Source organism: Papio anubis, chromosome 13 (assembly GCF_008728515.1).
Source record: "Papio anubis isolate 15944 chromosome 13, Panubis1.0, whole genome shotgun sequence".
Taxonomy (NCBI): Eukaryota; Metazoa; Chordata; class Mammalia; order Primates; family Cercopithecidae; genus Papio; species Papio anubis.
In genome coordinates, this window is record NC_044988.1 from 29,516,161 (window position 1) to 29,533,934 (window position 17,774).

At 40.9% G+C, this 17,774-nt stretch overlaps 1 protein-coding gene across 6 annotated transcripts in view; it reads left to right on the forward strand.

Moving 5' to 3' along the window:
• KANK1 (KN motif and ankyrin repeat domains 1) overlaps positions 1-17,774 on the forward strand; it is a 238,363-nt gene that overhangs the window by 57,743 nt on the left and 162,846 nt on the right. The window contains exon 1 of one of the 6 annotated variants that reach the window (XM_031654158.1): positions 15,604-16,399. The exons of the other annotated variants lie outside the window; for them this stretch is intronic. The gene's annotated coding sequence lies outside the window, so the exon portion shown is untranslated. Of the gene's footprint in view, positions 1-15,603; positions 16,400-17,774 lie in introns of those variants that run through there. 6 annotated transcript variants of the gene reach the window in all.

The window sequence follows — 17,774 nt, forward strand, 5'->3', positions numbered from 1 at the left end:
TATTGTACTTGAGAATAAACATGCTGTTTCATTTGTGGTGGGACTTCTCTCATTGCCACTAATAATATGTTGTTAACTGAAGATATAAGGCTATTAATAAACCTCATAAGTACTTTGCATTGTTGAAACAATCCTTCAGTGTAGGATCACATGATTTAATAGATATGTATGTCTATATTTTCAAATAGGCAGTAGACCCATTAGTTTCTTATCCTTGGGTGTTAGGTCAGAAGTGTCAGTGAAATTGAGTCCAGAATTGTAGTTATGTGTGCTTTCCTAGGGAGAAGTTTCGTTTCTTTTCTTTTTAATCAGAATCTCAAATTGCTCTGTGGTTCAGAAATGTTTAGGGACCACTGACCCAGCAAATTCAATTCAGCCCTGATAGCTTATTTGATTCATGGTGACTGTGTCACTAGAAAGTGATATAAAATCCCTAGACTAGCACAGGGCACACATAGGTGCTAAACAAATATTTGTTGGAAACCCAATAAAAATCACTGGTGCTTTTTTTCTTTCTTCGCTGTAACACATTATGGCCTGTGAACCTCTAGAAGACAGGATCTTTGTCTTACTGTCCTTGGCAGCTGTCTTAACTTCTCACGTCTGTCTCCTAGTGTCATAGAATGTGCACTTTCTGTAGCAAAGTAGAATTTGTTAACTTTTTCTTACCAGACACCCTCATACATACAAAAAATCTGAACATGTATCCTCAATATGTACACTTAGTTGTAAATTATATACGTGAACATATCTCTATTGAGAATACATGTCATGTTCAGATTGTTTTATGCTAATATGAAACATAGTTGCAATGTTAAGAGATGAAAGGTAGTGTTTTAGGATGTATTGATAACCATGATGGCTTCATATTAATATTAAAAGCTATACCTATTTCTGCCCATGCCTACTTTTGGTGTTCTCGTAATCTGAGCGTGCACCCAGTTCTGGCTCTTTGCAGCTCCTCTTCCACTTCCCTAACACTCTTGCAGGAGATACCCTTACTGCTAACTGCTTATTCTCTATGCTTGTTAATTCATATTCTTGAGAATCAGTATCTGATTGATTCAGTTCACCTTGTCATTCCAGGTCAACTCATGTGAGTCTCATTGACATACAGTGTTGTTTTTGGCTTCTCTTGGGAAGCCCACTCTGGTCCACACAGGTGACTGCATGAGGTGGGAAATGAAGACACTGGCACAGACGTGCCTGGTAACAAGGAGTGTGTGCAGGGCAGCTCCACTGAGAAGTAGCCTGGTGAGGCTAGAATGGTGACTGCTTTCACTATTAGACAAATGTCGATGGTTGGAGAAGAGAGACCAAAGTGTGACTTTAGAAACAGAAAAATCCCCTTTTTTTCCTTTGCAAATCCATACCTATATCTTTTGAAGACCACTAGGCATGTCAGGTAAACCTTTTGCAACTTAAGTTAATCGGAGAACTGGAGAACATTTATTCCTGCTAAGATCTTTCCCACCCATTCAACTCCCTGACTAGTTGCTGCTGAAGAGAAAAATGGTAGCAGCTTCGTCTTTAAGATTTAGCCCATAGTTCTTGCAGTGGGAAAGTGAGCCCTAAAGAATGGTTTCATGTTTGCTCCCATTCTACCTTGTGCAGGCAGTAGTTTAAGAATTTCTTCTGCAGAGCACAACTTGTGTAGTCACCCGATAGGGTCTTCCAGTTCACCGAGACCATGGTATTGCAGTGAACAGTTTAATTGACGCAAAGCTGGCTAGCCACATGGGAAATGGAGTTATAACTCAAATGAATCTCCCTGAAGTTTTGGGGGTTGAGGTTTTTCAAGGATAGTTTGGTGGACAGGGGACTATAGAATGGATGCTGCTGATTGGCTGGGGATGCCATCATAGGAGTGTGGAAAACAGCCCTCATTCGCTGAGTCTGCCTCTGGGTTAGGGGCTATAGGACCAGTTGAGTCATGAGTTGCAGGTCCAGGTGGAGTCAGCCAGTCTTCAAAAATGCAACAGTCTGAAAAGACATCTCAAAAGGCCAATCTTAGATTCCACAAGAGTGATGCTATTTCCAAGAGTAATTGGGGAAGTTACAAATCTTGTGACTTCCAGAACAATGGCTGGTTATCATTTATACCTACACTTTAAAAAAACGTTTATTTTAGGTTCAGGGGTGCATGTGCAGGTTTGTTATATAGGTGAACGCGTGTCATGGGGGTTTGTTGTACAGATTGTTTTATCACCCAGGTGTTAAGCCTAGTATCCATTAGTTATTTTTCTTCATCCTTTCCTTCCTCCCACCCTCCACCCTCCATTAGGCCTCAGTGTCTGTTGTTCTCTACGTGCCCATGTGTTCTCGTCATTTAGCTCCCATTTTTATAAGTGAGAAAGTGTAGTATTTGGTTTTCTATTCCTGCGTTAGTTTGCTGTGGATGATGGCTTCTAGCTATCATGCAAAGGACATGATCTTATTCTTTTTTATGGCTGCATAGTATTTCATGGTATATATGTACCACATTTTCTTTATCCACAGTACCACTGATGGGCGTTTAGGTTGATTCCATATCTTTGCTATTGTGAATAGTGCTGCAGTGAACATACATGTGCATGCGTATTTATGATAGAATGATTTATATTTCTTTGGGTATACACCCAGTAATGGGATTTCTGGGTGGAATGGTAGTTCATTTTCAGAACTTTGAGGAATTGTCACATTGTCTTCCACAATGGTTGAACTAATTTATACTTCCACCAATAGTGTGTAAATGTTCCTTTTTCTGTGCAACCTCACCAGCACCTGTTATTTTTTGACTTCTTGATAATAGCCATTCTGACAGGTGCGAGATGTTATCTCCTTGTGGTCTTTATTTGCATTTCTCTAATGATCAGTGATGTTGAACTTTTTTTCCACATACTTGTTGGCCGCATTTGTGTATTCTTTTGAAAGGTTCATGCCTTTGCCTACTTTTTAATGGAGTTGTTTGTTTTTTTTTTCTTACAAATTTAAGTTCCTTGTAGATGCTGGATATTAGACTTTTGTCAGATGGATAGTTTGCAAAAATTTTCTCCCATTCTGTAGGTTGTCTGTTTACTTTGATGATAGTTTCTTTTGCTGTGCAGAAGCCTTTTAGTTTAATTAGATCCCATTTGTCAATTTTTGCTTTTGTTGCAATTGCTTTTGACGTGTTCATCATGAAGTCTTCGCCCATTCCTGTGTCCAGAATGGTATTGCTTAGGTTATCTTCCAAGTTTTTGAGTTTGACATTTAAGTTTTTAATCCATCTTGAGCTGATTTTTGTATATGATGTAAGGAAGGGGTCTAGGTTGAATTTTCTGCACCTGGCTAGCCAGTTATCCCAGCACCATTTATTCAATAGGGAGTCCTTTTCCCATTGCTTGTTTTTGTCAGGTTTGTCAAAGATCAGATAGTTGTAGGTATGTGGCCTTATTTTTGGGTTCTCTAGTCTGTTCCCTTGATCTGTGTGTCTGGTTTTGTACCAGTACCATGCTGTTTTGGTTATTGTAGCCCTGTAGTGTAGTTTGAAGTTGGGTAGTGTAATGCCTCCAGCTTTGTTCTTTTTGTTTAGGGTTGCCTTCTATGCCTACATCTTAGCAGAATTCAGGCCCTTCTGATAATCCTAACCTTGTGTTGTTTCATTAGTTTTACAAAATTGATTTTGTTTCAGAAAGTGCTATTCTCATTCTTGCTTTAAAGTTAAACTATAAACTAAATTTTCCCTGAAGTTAGCCTTGCCCATGCCCAGGAATGACCAAGCACAGTTTGGAGGTTAGAAGCAAGGGTCAGATATCTCTTACTGTCACAGTTTTGCAAAAGCAGTTTCACTTCCCTCTTCTAAGTCCCTTCTACATTGATTGGAGCCAGCAGAGAGAACTTTTGCAGCATTTCTTAGTTTGAATGTGCCATATAAATGAAACGTGTTTGGAAATGTGAAACCTAGTCATCCATGAGAATGTTTTCCTCTGAAAGGCAGCACTTCTTGATAAGTCCCTTCCTCATGGAACTTTGATGCAGTGTTGGCCCATTTTAAAATTTATTGGTTACCTTGGGAGATGCCCGAGCTTATCAGAATTAGACTTTCTCATTTGAGTGCATTCTTGCAGTATAGAAGGTTGCGGATGTTTTATAACTTTAAGAGGCCCAGTGGTATTGAATTTAGAGTTAATTTTGAAAACTGGCTCCAAAGTCATCAGCATGGACAAAGCTTACAGTCTTCCAAAGAGAGAGAGTGCCAAAGTTCAGCACTTGGCATTCTTGGTTTTATTTTTTTTCTCTGCACCCATATCGGGTAACTATGATTACCTTCATTTTACAGAGAAGAAAACAAAGCTCAAAAGTTAATTTGACTAAAGTCACAGATGAGTCAGGTATAAGGTAGAGAGTGATCCTGTGTGAGAGTAGTTTACATTTATCTTAATGATATGGTTGTAATCTTATCATAATGCATGTTAAAAATCAACCTCTCAAGATTTTTTACACCAAAGGCAAAAATGTTCAAATGTTGATATATTCCCTTCCATTCATTTTTGTATTTTTGTTTAAAATCTTCAACATCATACCCAGTTTTCAACCTAACTTTATAAAGTAAGCGTTTCCTTCATCTTCATAAACATATTTAAGATCTGTATCATAATTTAATCATGATTTCGTTTCTGAAATTTTTGTTTTACAATAGTGAGGCAGTGAATGTATTTATGTGTAAGTCTGTGGGGTTTTTTTTCTCTCTGTCTCCCATAGAGGCAGACTTGCTCTGTGGCCCAGGCTGGAGTGCAGTGGCATGATTGTCACTCTGTTGCCCAGGTTGGAGTGCAGTGGTGCAATCATGGCATGCTTTAACCTCAAACTCCTGGGCTTAAGCTATCATCCTGCCTCAGCCTGCTGAATAGCAAGGACTACAGGTGTGCATCACCATGCCTGCCTAATTTTTAAAAATTTTTTTGTAGAGACAAGATCTCAGTATGTTGCCCAGGCTGATCTCGAACTCCTGGCCTCCCACCTTAACCTCCCAAAGCGCTGGGATTACAGGCGTGAGCCACCATGCCTGGCCAAGGTTGATTTTTAAAAAACATTATTTCCTTAGTATGTGTATTATTAGAAGCAAAATTACAGGTCAGAAGTCACATTTTGAAAGATCATGATCACTTAAAAAATCCTTAATACATTTTGCCAAATTGATGTCTTTTAAAAATGGGATCGATTTCCATACTCATCAGGGTATGTTTGAGTACGTAGCTCACTGTAGACAGAGCTCCTGGGGAGGGATGGATGGCTCTGGTGCTCTTCTACCCAGCTGTAGAGCTTTATCTAGAGACCAGCTCCACTGTGGGGCAGTGGAAGGCTGTTAGTGCAGAGGTATCTTCTCAGTATCTGCCTGACACACTACTGTATCCAGCTGCCTGACCCAGTCCTGCCCACCTGCCTTTATTCCTGTCTCCCCTCTGTTTTATCAACTTTGTCTCAAAAAGCATAGCTTCCTATCCCTGTATGTTCATCATTCTCCTATTTATGGTCCCTCAGTACATTATAGTGCTTGCTAAGGTTTCAGTGTCTCATGTGAATCTCATGTTGAAACTTAATCCCCAATGTGGCAATATTGAGAGGTGGGGCCTTTAAGAGGTGGCTCTGCCCTCATGAATGGATTAATCCATTCATGGATTAATGGGTTATCACGGGAGTGGGACTGGTGGCTTTTAAGAAGAGGAGGGGACCTGAGCTAGCACACTGGGCCCTCTCACCATGTGATTCTCTGTGCTGCCTCGAGACTGCCAAGTCCTCACCAGCAAGAAGGCCCTCACCAGATGCAGCCCTAGAGTTTGGACTTCTCAGCCTTCGTACCTGTAAGAAATAAATACCTTTTCTGTATAAATTACCCAGTTTCAGGTATTCCGTTATAAGCAACAGAAAATTGACTGATAATACATTTATTCTAACTGTGTTCACTTTTCTTTCATCTAGACTTACAAGAAATTTACTTCTCTGGTTGGCTTTTCAAGGAAGCTTTTGAATTTATCACTTCTGATTTTTCTGTTAATGCATTCATTATTCGTGAAATATTTTGTAATCATTTTTCAAACAGATTGGGTTTTTTTTTTTTCTCATTTCAATATGTAGTTCACTTATGTTAATTATGTAGGGCTTACATTTTTCTTTGTTCTCAACCTGCATCAGATTCCATAACATTTGATATGTTGTAGGGTTTCTGTTTTCATTCATTATACACCTTCCCCACCCAGGCCTTTTCATTACTTTCAACACAGTCTCATATTAGGATTTATGTTTTTTAAAACATTTAGGAGAATAGAATAGTTTTTTTCTCCATGTATTGGTTTTTTGTTTGTTTAAATGTCTGTTATTTCTGTGATGGCTTTGTTTTAATCTGTGCTTGGAGAGTGGTCTTTCATTGCTACTTTGCAAAATGTATTTTTCTTTGGCCTAGTATGATTGTGTGTGTACATTTGGGGACAAAACATTTTTGTGGAGATAATGTAGACTTAATATTTTAAATCTGTAGCTGTGTTTTCATTACAATGAAAATTTGATGTCCTTAGCCTGCCCTGAGTATAAAGCCTTGAGTTGCTTTTTGAGCATAGTTAACAGTGTTGAGATAAGAGAGAGGTTTGCTGGCAGTTGCACTGATGGCTGCACTGTTGTCCAGTGGGCCCAGCTGGGTATACAGCGTGTCGTATAAATAGAAATCTAGACACAGGTCCCTAGAAGCCTAATCTGTGACCTAGACCCTGTCTCTGGGGTGCTCTTACCAGAAAGTTAATCTGTTAGAGGATCTTTCATCAACATAAAAGGCAGAAATAATTTTCTAAATGCTGTTGATAAAATGTGAGTGCATGCTGCTTCATTCTATTATGGAAACTGAGCATTGGAGACTTATTTTCCTTTTTAACACCACTTGCCTCCAGTAACTTACACTAATTGTCATATATACCAAGCCTTTGAAAATTTGTAGTTTTTGTAAGTTTTTAGGAAATATGCATGCTAATTAGTGACTAAATTATGTTGCTTTTCATGTGAATTTAGTAAAGTTGTTTTAAGACCCCTTGGCTTAGTTTTTCATGAGACTTTCTAAACATGCTTAATCTCTGCATACTATTTTAATAATAATGTAAGTTTTTGACTTTTTGCTATTATAATGGCCAGTGAATGTATTTGTGCTGAAGTGTGGAATTTTTTTGAACATTATTTTCTTACTGTATATTATTAGAGGTGAAATGTTTGGGTCAGGAGTTACAAACATATATTTTTTAAAAAACTAACCACTCTAAAGACCCTTGATGCATTTTGTCAAATTGATTTCTTGTAAAAATGGGACCAGTTTGCACCTCCGCTGAGGTATGAGAGAGTGCCCATCTCCTTGGGGACCTAGCCACTTGATGGTTCCAGCGCTCCATCCAAAACCGCTTCACTGTGGGGTGTTTTGTGTGACATGGTGGTGTCATATGTCTTCTCTACAAGAAAAGGCATTGTTACCAAGGCAAACAGAGATACTTGATACCGTTATGTATAAACCAGAGGAAGCCTTTGCCAGAGAGACTGTTGACAATTGCTAGAGGGTATGATAATGCAGAAGTTACAGAGTGTTCCTTTGGCAACATGTGTTAATGGATTTGTTCCAGTGTTAGAGCCCTTTTTAATGAAAATTCTGAACACCTACACTGGAAAAATAAAATAAAAAGCCTTAGTCAGGAATGTATTGCTTGTTAAGATTTAGCCAAGGAGGTCACATGTTATTTAACAAGGTAGATTACTTTTTTCTTTGTAGTAGGCAAGGAAATAGCTATGCTTCACTTCTAAATAAAAAAAATTTAAAAGAGAGAATACATTTTTTAAAAAGAAAAACATGATTAAGATAACTGTCTCATTCCTAGGCACTTTTTAATCTTATATAAATTTACATTTAGAGACTTAACAATTTGGCGTTTTTGAATGAATGCCTGAAATACAGTTGGACTATAGAGTCTCAGCTGAGAAACAGACATGTGGAGCTAGGTATATTCCGTCATTTATCAGAAAAGTTAAAGGCAATTCATTTTGTTTACAAGGCGGCACATAGATTATTCAGAGAGAGAAAAACATGGGTTTATAGGAAAATTCTTACCTATTTGGTAAGGACTCTGAGTTTGTACTTTAGCTTTATGTCTCATAAATCAAGTCCCAAGGTCACCAAGTGATAGTATTCCCAGGTTACTTGTGGGTCGAGGTGCAGAACGACTTGGAACGTTGTGGTTGGGCGTCTTTTTCTGCCATCCAACTTTGGAGGTTGCTGGTAGGAAATGCTTATTTTCCTTTTTTAGTGCATTTCAGTTTAAAACAAAATAAAAATGGAAAGTCAGTGTTTTCCCTCCACTAATACATCTCTAACGTATGGTTGTAATAAACAGTGATTAGAAATATACTTTTTTTTTTTTTTTTTTTTTTTTTAAGAGACAGGGCCTTGCTCATTTTCCAGGCTTGAGTGCAGTGGAGAAATTGTAGCTCACTACAGCCTTAAACTCCTGGGCTCAAGGCATCCTCATGCCTAAGCCTCCTGAGTAGCTAGAACTACTTGCTTGTGCTGACATACCCGGCTATTAAAAATTTTTTTTTTATAGAGACGGTCTCGATATGTTGCCCAGGCTGGTCTTGAATTCCTGGCCTCAAGCAATCCTGCTGCCGTGGCCTCCCAAAGCACTGGGATTACAGTATGGACATAAGCCACCATGTCCAGCCCTACTTTTGCTTTTTTGAAGGACACGTCTGTTAAGCAGAAATTTCTAATGTCAGTGCATTCTTTGCATCAGAACATGTTTTAACTCATGAGTTAAAAAAATATATATATTTCTAATCACTGTTTATTACAACTATAAGTTAGAGATGTATTAGTGGAGGGAAAACACTGACTTTCCATTTTTAACTCATGAGTTAAAACATCGCTGTTTCTGGCATAACAGTCTTTACACATTTCCATCTTTATATTAAAAACTTCTGAAATAAAATTTCTTTTGGGGCTAGAAAAAGGTAAGATTGGATCCAGTGACCTCTTTAGGACTTGCCTTTTCATACTTTGCAATCTCATTACTATTATCACAATTTATGTCCTAATACAATAAGGTTGAGGTTTAACCAAAAGTTCTCTTTTCTTCTGGCATGCTTTGTGAGAAAATATTTGAGCTGGTGTAAATTGTAATTGCTGGCAGATATGGAAGAGAGTCCGACTCTGAGTATTCATGATGCTGATATGCTGCTGCAATTAGTCAAGTGCTACATGAGTTAATGTCATTACCAAAGGACAGTCTATTATCAGAGAATAAAGTATAATTTGTAAATGTGGAGGACCTAGAGGAATAAAGTTGTTGCCTTACCAGTCACTAAACTTATCTAATAAATAAAAATGAGGATTTATTATTATTATTATTATATTTATTTATTTATTTATTTTTTAAAGATGGAGTCTCGCTCTGTCACCCAGGCTGGAGTGCAGTGGCGCCATCTCGGCTCACTGCAAGCTCCGCCTCCCGAGTAGCTGGGACTACAGGCGCCCGCCACCACGCCCAGCTAATTGTTTCTATTTTTTAGTAGAGATGGGGTTTCACCGTGTTAGCCAGGATGGTCTCAATCTCCTGACCTCATGATCCACCTGCCTCAGCCTCCCAAAGTGCTGGGATTACAGGCGTGAGCCACCGCGCCTGGCCGAGGATTTTTTTTTAAAGCCAGAAGTAATATAAGCCATTATCAGCGAGAAAAGGTGGTGAGGATAGCAGGGATTAAGTAAGTCGCAGGCATTTTATTTTTATTTTAAAGAAAATGTTAAAATGGTTGATATTTTCTAGCTCAGCAGTCCCACCCCCACCCTCACCCATTGATTGATTATTTGCTTTAAAAATCCTGAGTGAAAAGACAGGAATTATTTCATTGTGGTGGGAGTGACTGATGTCAGAAGGTCAATTTCCCTACATTTACAAGATTCATATACACTTTAGAAAGGTTTTTTGTTAAACTGGGTGGACTGTAGATTAACAGTGCGCTTTTTGTTTTGTAATTGCATTTAGCTTTAATTAGAGGTTTAGAGTAGAAAGCTGAGAGTTGCTTGGAGGAGCCAAGGAGGAGATTAATGGGCTGTGCCCATCCACCGCAGCTCTGTGCTTCCAAAAAGTTTGCCAGGGCAACCTGGATTTGTCTTTATTATAGTGGAAGGAGTCTTGTCCTGTAGAAATAGAAATCACTGATGCATCACTAGCATCATGTGGCCTTTGTTCTCTGGCTGGACATGTTTGAAAGGCCCAGCTCATACCCACTCCTTCCTTAGGAAAGGGGGCCAAAGCTCTGCACCTGTAACATTCTATAAAGGCTAAAGATCATGAGGATGTTGAGTGGGCAGGGTCCCAGTGGTCTTTACTGAAATACCAGAGTCTGCACTCTGATAATGAATGAGACTGGAGAGAACATTTCCTTGGTGTATTTTAATGCTTGACCTAGTTGACTGGAGTGCTCTGGGAAAATGAGCCTCACTTCCTGCTTTTCCACCTTAGATTGAAGTATATCATTTATATGATTGTTAATATTGAAATGAGCAGCTGTACCATTCTGTTCTCAACAGGGAGGAAACCTTTTTATTTGTAATGATTGTAAATATTCTTTCTCAGCCGGGTGTAGTGGCTCATACCTGTAATCCCAGCACTTTGGGAGACTGAGGCGGGTGGATCACCTGAGGTGAGGAGTTTGAGACCAGCCTGGCTAACACGATGAAACCCCATCTCTACTAAAAATACAAAAATTAGCCAGGCATGGTGGTACGTGCCTGTGGTCCCAGCTACCCGGGAGGTTGAGGCAGGAGAATCACTTGACCCTGAGGGGCGGAGGTTACAGTGAGCCGAGATCGCACCACTGCACTCCAGCTTAGGTGACAGAGTAAGACTCCGTCTCAAAAAAAAAAAAAAAGAAAATATTTTTTCTTTTTATGTGTGTATACATACATACATACATACATATATATATATATATGTATATGTTTTTTGTTTTTTGTTTTTTTGAGACAGAGTCTCACTCTGTCGCCCAGGCTGGAGTGCAGTGGCGCGATCCCGGGCTCACGCCATTCTCCCGCCTCAGCCTCCTGAGTAGCTGGGAGTACAGGCGCCCGCCACCACGCCCGACTAATTTTTTGTGTCTTTTAGTAGAGACGGGGTTTCACCGTGTTAGCCAGGATAGTCTCGATCTCCTGACCTTGTGATCCACCCACCTTGGCCTCCCAAAGTGCTGGGATTACAGGCGTGAGCCACCGTGCCTGGCCTATATTTTTTAAGTTGAAACTTGTATTTGCCTTGTCTTTATGCCCACAGTTAAACTTGAAGTCATTTAATATCAAAAGCATCTTCTCATATTATTCTGAATTTTGAGAAGGCTAACATTTGCTAGGCTTTATGTTTAAAAAAACAAAAACAGAAAAAGCTCCTGGGTTTCTCCCATCGTGCTTGGCATATGAGGGGTCTAGGGTACTTGTCTTAAATGTTCTGATGTATTTCAGTTAAAGCAGTGAACAATATTCTAGAAGATAAGGCAGCAGCTAATACTTGGTAATGGCCTTAAAACTGCATAGTAATAACCTTCAGTGAGATTTATATAATTTGGAGGTAAGCTCCACTTATATCTGGAAAGTTAAAGCACAGAGAAAGTTAGTACAGTATTTGCCTGAGGTAAGTCACACAGTTGGTGATAAAAGCCAGCATTCTTAGTACTTTATATGAGACTTCTGTTTTATATGCTAGATTATAGAGGCCAGGCGCAGTGGCTCTTGCCTATAATTCCAGCACTTTGGAAGACTGAAGTGGGAGGATCACTTGAGCCCAGAAGTTCGAGACCAACTGGGCAACATAGCAAGACCCTGTCTCTAAAAAAAAAAAAAAAAAAAGCCAGGAACAGTGATGAACATCTGTGTTCCAGCTACTCAGGAGACTGAGGTGGGAGGATTGCTTGAGCCTGGGAGGTTGAGTCTGCAGTTAGCCATGATCATGTAGACTGCACTCCAGCCTGGACAACACAGCAGGACCCTTTCTCAAAAAAAATTAATTACAGAGATAGTGTTCTAGTTAATAGCAAGGAAGGAAAGACTTAAACAATAAGCTTAGCTGGGCACAGTGGCTTGTGCCTGTAATCCCAGCACTTTGGGAGGCCAAGGCGGGCCGATCACTTGAGGTCAGGAGTTCAAGACCAGCCTGGCCAACATGGTGAAACCCTGTCTCTATTAAAAATACAAAAATTAGTCAGATGTGGTGGTGCATGCCTGTAATCCCAGCCACTTGAGAGGCTAAGGCAGGAGGATCGCTTGAACCCAGTAGATGGAGGTTGCAGTGAGCTGAGATTGTGCCACTGGACTGCAGCCTAGGCGAGAGTGCGACTGCATCTCAAAACAAAAAACAGTAAGTTTAATGAATGATTCCCAAAGTATGGTCTATGGACCAGCGTCATTCACATCATCTGGAAACTTACTAGAAATTTTAAATTCTTGGAACCTACCAGACCTACTACTCACTCTGAAGGTGTGAGTCTAGGAATCTGTGTTTTCAAAAAGCCCTCCAGATCCTTCTGATGCATGATAAAGTTTCAGTACCACTAGCTTCATACCATCCTTTTATAATTTTATGAGTTTAAATGCTTGGGGCTGCTGAGATAACTTAACCTTGGGTCCTGAGTATATACAAGGTAGGAAGCAGCTGGTAGCCTCCTTGAAGGCCCAGCATAGACAACCTTACTGGGCCTCCCTTGTAGTGTACAGATAGGTAAGAAAGCAGAAGAGGAACCAATATTTGAGCTGCCTATGCTCTGCCAGGCACTGTGTCTGTCTTTCCCACAGGTCCCCTGCATTTAGCCCTCATGCCAATCATGTGCTTGTCATAGTGTGCTCCTTATATCTTTTGGGTGCATCATCATTTTCTAGTTGTAATCTCATTCTTGAGAGCAGGCTTAGACATTTGCTTCAATTCTTTCACTGGCAATCAAGGAGACTTGACATCGTTTCGTTTAGGGGACTGTACATTTCCTCATGGGGCATGCAGTTTGTGTTGGAGATACAGAAAGCTTCATCCTGAAGTTGGTGCTTCTTCCTGGAACAGTAATTTTATTTCAGGTTTGTGGGAGAGGAGGAAGGGGACCTTGTCTTTTTTGCAAACCATGACATTCCCTGTACATACCATGTACCTGGTGCATGATAAATAACTGTTAGATTCCCATACTATTAACCGAAAGCTTGTGTTATGTCTGGAATTGGTTCCTTCTGGTGGGTTCTTGGTCTCACTGACTTCAAGAATGAAGTCGCGGACCCTCGTGGTGAGCGTTACAGTTCTTAAAGATGGTGTGTCCGGAGTTTGTGCCTTCCAGATGTGTCCAGTTTCTTCCTTCCAGTGGGTTCATGGTCTCGCTGACTTCAGGAGTGAAGCCGCAGACCTTTGCAGTGAGTGTTAGAGCTCGTGAAGGTAGTGCAGACCTAAAGAGTGAGCAACAGCACAATTTATTGTAAAGAGCTAAAGAACAACAAAGCTTCCACAGCGTGGAAGGGGACCCAGCGAGTTGCCGCTGCTGGCTTGGTTGGCCAAATTTTATTCCCTTATTTGATCCCGCCCACATCCTGCTGATTGGTCCATTTTACAGAGTGCTGATTGGCCCGTTTTTACAAAGTGCTGATTGGTGCGTTTACAAATCTGTAGCTAGACACAGAGTGCTGATTGGTGCATTTACAATCCTTTAGCTAGACACAGAGCGCTGATTGGTGTGTTTTTAGAGTACTGATTGGTGTGCTTACAAACCTTTAGCTAGACACAGAGCACTGATTGGTGCATTTAGAAACCTTTAGCTAGACACAGAGCACTGATTGGTGCATTTTTAGAGTGCTGATTGGTGTACTTACAAACCTTTAGCTAGACACAGAGCGCTAACTGGTGTGTTTACAGTCCTTTAGCTGGACAGAAAAGTTCTCCAAGTCCCGACTGGACCCAGAAGCCCAGCCAGCTTCACCTCTCAGTATTGTCTCCCAGATAGTTTATGCCCACCCTTCAAACTTCTTTGTTTAAGGCATTGATTCTCAAAATGTCCCTTGACCAGAAACAGCATCACTTGGAAACTTGGTAGAAGTGCACATTCTCAGGTTCCACCCCAAACCTCTTGGATCAGAAATTCTGAGGGTAGAGCCCAGGAATTTATGGTTCAACAAGCCCTGCAGGTGATTTTAATTTATGCTAACATTTGAGAACCACTGGCTTTACACATGAGAAGTAGGATTTTGAAATTGTACTTTTTATTATAATTTTCTGGGAAAGTAAAGCTGTTTCACCTGTAAACTCTGGGGATAGGAGCACCCTGAAGCTCACGATGGCATCCTGCAAAGCCCGAAAGAGTGCTAGTTGCTTATCATTACCTGTGCACACATCATTCCCTCACTCAGAGCCCAGCTAGGAGGCCTCCTTCCACCTTGTAACCAGGTCACCCTTAGATGTGGTCACTTCCTCCACAAGAACTGAGAGAGAAGAGAAAAACACCAGAGGTTATGGAACTGGCCATACTGGCTTATGGTTTAAAGGGCAGAACTGAGCCAAATGAGGATCCCTCAGAAAACTACTTTCTCATTGGATCACCCCAGAAATAAATCGGTAAAAGCATTCGCCTTTTGTTTTCTTTGCTTCAAACAAAGTAGGAAACATTCTTCTTGCTTTATATATCTAGATATCAAGTAAGGAAGTATGATTTGGATTCTTGAGTCTATTTTTATCTTTCAAGTGTGTGTGTGTGTGTGTGTGTGTTTGCCTTTGCCAAGCCATGGAGGGTAAAAATGATATATATTAGCAACATTGTTTACATGGACCACAGACAATTAAATGTTTCATTTCTTATTAATCCTGAAAGAAAAAGCCTTTTTTTGTGTATGTGGGGTGGTGCAGCCCTCTATACAAAAATCTTAAAAACTGTATCTATTCTAATTGTTTTCCCCTGGGACATCATCATAGTTTAGGGGTATATCTCAATGTTGATTTTTGAAAATACATGTGTAAACAGCTAGATTTATGCATTGTTACAGCATCAGTGCAAGTTTTAGAAAAAAATCAAGCGTGACAATTGAAAATAAAATGCCCATTACTAAGTTGGACTCTTCTTTAGCCTCGAGAAATTGTACTTGGATGTTTATGGGAGAAATTATTCCAGATTCTACCAGTTCTGTCAGAAAACTGATATTACTCTAGATAATCATTTTCACCCACCTCTGTGTAATATTTAACTTTTATTTGAAATGTAGGCTCAAGCCATGCTAAAAATTGCATCTCAAAGATGACGAGCTTATCCATGGGGAGGGGATGGAGGGCAGAGCACCCTCATAACTCTAGGAATTTCACTGTTATATCTTGACTTAATAAAATGTCTGCAGCTGAAAATAGGAAAACTTGACTATATGCATGTTTGAACACACAGACATAAAAAATGCCAGCTGAAGCAGAGTATTCCGCCTGCAAGCCTAGAAAAATCAGGTTCAGTGAGGCACAGTGTGGCAGGGAAGGCACACTGAAGCTGCAGGGATGGGAGGTCTAGTAACTGGGGAGGTATTCAGTTGAGGACTGGTGCCCTCCATGTAGACTTCCCCGACCCACCCACCCTGGGTCTGCTTCCCTCTGTCCCCAGTGTGGGCTCCCCTAGCACAGCTGGGTATTAGCTTGGTAATGGGAAAAGGATGGTATTCAACTGGGAATCTTTGGCTTCTAGGAACAAAACAAACTTGGGGAAGATGTTATCAGGATACTGAAGTCCTCCCCAAAATCCAGATCCTCAGAGAAAACCTACAATCAAAAATAGAAAAGCCCAAGGAAGTTGAAGAACTCTGTCTCTGTGTGTTGTCCCTGCTTCTCTGAGCTCCATCCTCACCTTTCTGCATTCCAGCTCTGTTGTGTCGTCCACAGCATGTAACACACAGATCCAGCTCCATCTGGAGCCTGCCTGGCAGCTCCTCAGCCCCAATTTTAAAGCCCTAGGGAAGGAGCATCTTGCTCAGCGTAGGTCTCACGTCTTTATGTGGTCCAGTGAGCCATGGTGGGGGAGGTAATTGAGTGCAGGGAGGCACTATGGGAGGTCCACCTCTGACCCTGTGACCCAGTTAGAAGACCCCAAAGGGGAGTAGCTTGCATAGATGGAACAAAAGCATTCTCCCTATGTTATTCCATTGACATGTTGCTGTAGGTTTATTCATTAACCCCACACTTGGAAAGTAATCATCTTTGGCTCTAAGAAAATCTGGAGGTTGGACGTGAAAAACCTCAGGCCAGACAGTGAATCAGTCCTGGATTGTGCTGAATTTTCCAAAGTGACTCCACCCCGTGAGGCTTCATGGCTGTCAGCATCTGCTGTCTCCAGTGATGCCTATCTTAAACAGACCCTTTACATGGCATTGGTGGTAAGTAAGACTGGAAGTTCTTTGTGAAATGCTTGCATGATACAAGAGCCTTCTCGTGAATCTGCTTTAAAAGGGTCCTTTATTCTGAATACCATTTTGATCTCTGATCCACTGATGGGAGTCAATGATGTTGAACTGAGAAAAATATATAGGTTACTAGCTATGAACCTTTCCTTCAGTAGTGTACTTGTTTACTAAGGGGTTAATTTGAATTGGGAATGAATCTTAGTCCACAAACTAGAGGTGCAGAGAATGTTGCAGTTTGCTAAATAGACTTAATCTTGACTGTAACCTTCTACTGCTTTTGGGTAGCAGAAAGATTCATCTCGATTATTCTTGGATTTGTTTCCCATATCACTCTCCCAGAGTTGTGCCAAGGTTCCAGGCTTTACTAATGTCATGATGTCAGGAAGACCTACTAAGTTATCCATTTACACCAGGCCCTACTGCTTCTGGGCTGCATTTGAGGCTAGGGAGGATGCTTTGTCCACATCCAGCCATCCCCCTTGGGTTGCTGCACACCTGAGGGTGCAGCCAGAGTGCAGGTATGGCCATCTGCCACTCAGAGTTTCACACTCATTCACTTCCAAGATCTCCCCTAAGTGTGGCAGACCTTTCTATCTTCTCACCCGCTTTTCTCCTTAAGGAACCCTACCACAACCTCCCTGAAGCAGGTAAGCCAGAGCCCTCGACTCTTGTGAGTGAGGAAATTTCAGAGAGAAAAACATTGAGAACTCTCCCTGCCCCAGAGTCGGTAACTGCTCAAATGCTGGCTGCCGCCAGGTGGTGCAAGAGACACTGCTTCCTCTGTGGTCACCTAGCTAACAGTCGCCTATTGGCCAGTTCCCCACGTAGAGGTGGCAGCTGCCCTTCCTCGTGGCTACTTGCTGGGGGTTTTGGGGAGGAGGGGAGTATGGGGAGGTGTGGCTGTACCTGCCCCAAATTAGCAGGAGGATTTGAGGTATTTCTTGTTGTTGTTATTGTCTGTTTCCAAAACCCATTTGGAAACCTGTTATTCCATAAGAGTAGCCTTCAAATTCCTAAGCATTTTCTGTAAGTCTTCAGTGAACTAATAAAAGTATTTCCTTTTCCCTTTTCTGGCAACGGGTAGTCTAGCTCTGTTAATATTACTGCAAAAATCTCATCTACCAGGCTCACTCACACTGTGCACTTTTGCCCTCGGAATCCTCAGTGGCCAGGCTAATTGAGTACAACCAGTTCGATGATCAGCTACGTTACTTTTGCCATTATTTCAGATGCTGCCTTGCCCATAGCACAACCAATGCATTTAAAAAATAAAAACACTTGGGGGTGGGGGAACTATGATTAAATAAAGGAGATCTCTGTAGAATATGGCAAAGCTTGCACACAATTG